The following is a 1,783-nucleotide window of genomic DNA, read 5'->3' as shown; positions in this document are numbered from 1 at the left end:
ATGAGCCAGCTTTTTTCGGTTTGGCCGTTAAGCATATACACACACTTCATCCAAACACACAAATTTTTAATAACATAACAAAAAACACATCAACATTAACACTAAATAAAAGAAAATGTTCTTTAGCAGCTCACATAGTTCTTTAGACCAATTATGTACTTTGTATCAGTTTTAGGATAAATATGATTTTATAATTGGGGATTTTTTTAAAAATTATTCTAACTTTTGTATTAATCCTATTATATATTTAATACACACAGATAGCAAACCAAATAAAGTATAATATAATATAACATAATTTGTGTTAATATAGCCATAATATTCACTATATTATAAGATATTTTATGTAAAATATATGTGTAACAAATTTATGTGTGCTATTTTAATAATGTGACCATTAACACGTTATTTGACTTATATATTAATATATTTTTTTAAAAGAAAGAATAAAAACACACTAAGGTATCAATTCATTATTTAAATTTCGTCAATAAATTTTATTAAATATTAAAAATAAAAATTTTCCAATTATAATATCTATAAGTCTCAAGTGATCAAAATAGTACAATTACGATATCACTACAAACTAAAATTAAAATTAGTTATAATTTCTAATAATAGATACTATAAATTTTTATCAGTTATATATATATATATATATATATATATATATATATATATATATATATATATATATATATATATATAATCGTTTTACCATATTGTTTGTGATATCCTAGTTTAAATACATCTATAGTTTAAAAAATAAAATGACATGATGTAAGAAATTAAGAATATGTCTTTTATGTTAATTAATATTTTGTCATATCTATTAACTCTTCTTTATTTTCTGGAATAAAATAGTTACATTTTTTATTTTATAATATATTGTTTTACCATATATTAATTAATATTTTAATTAATCATTTATTCTCAAATTTTAGAAATTTTATAAATATTTTTTCAAATAAAATGAAGTATGATAGATTTATCAATGATTTTTTAAACTCTTACAAATTATATACTTTATGTAGACTCTTTTAGTTTGATTTAGATCTATTGTTACAAAACAAAATGGTCTGGTTTACTAATTAAAAGCTATTTTATATATTGCTTTTAAAATAACTATTACTGAAATCAATAATACTTCTAAAATTTATAATAGAATATTAACTGATAATACATTTAAATTAAATTCTTCTTACATAATGTTAGTGACTTTATGCTTTCTATATTTTTTAAGAAATTTTAAGAAAAAAAAATGACGGTTAAATAAAAATAATAGTGGGTGGTTTGTAGTGAATATATTTTTATAAAATATGATTTATATATATTTTGAATTTTTTTTTAACATGGAATCTGGTTTCTATGTAACAAATTCTCAATGTGATATTTTTTTTACATGTAAAAATTTATTATAATATTTTTTATATATGTAAAATATTATCAAAGTTGCTTACCTTTTATCCATGGACTTTTAAAGTTATCTTTAAATATAACACATCTTTGGTTGGGTTTGTAGAATACTTTTAATTCAGTATATATTTGGGAACAAAATTAAGAATGCGAGAACCAATTCAAAAATTTATAAATGAGTATTCTCTCAGTTATATAATATAGTTGTTTAAGTTTTTTCTTATAAAAAAAACATTTAATTTTTCTGTTTCAATCAAATTTTTAAATTTTAAATAAGTTACATATTATACTTCTGAAATTTGCTCTCTTGATATTCAAACCATTATCAATCCGCTAAAAAAAAAGAATATAATTGAAAAAATATATA

This window comes from Vigna radiata, chromosome 6 (genome assembly GCF_000741045.1).
Source record: "Vigna radiata var. radiata cultivar VC1973A chromosome 6, Vradiata_ver6, whole genome shotgun sequence".
In the NCBI taxonomy this organism is placed as follows: Eukaryota; Viridiplantae; Streptophyta; class Magnoliopsida; order Fabales; family Fabaceae; genus Vigna; species Vigna radiata.
The sequence above is the reverse complement of the archived record's forward strand: the minus strand, read 5'-3'. Positions refer to the sequence as shown.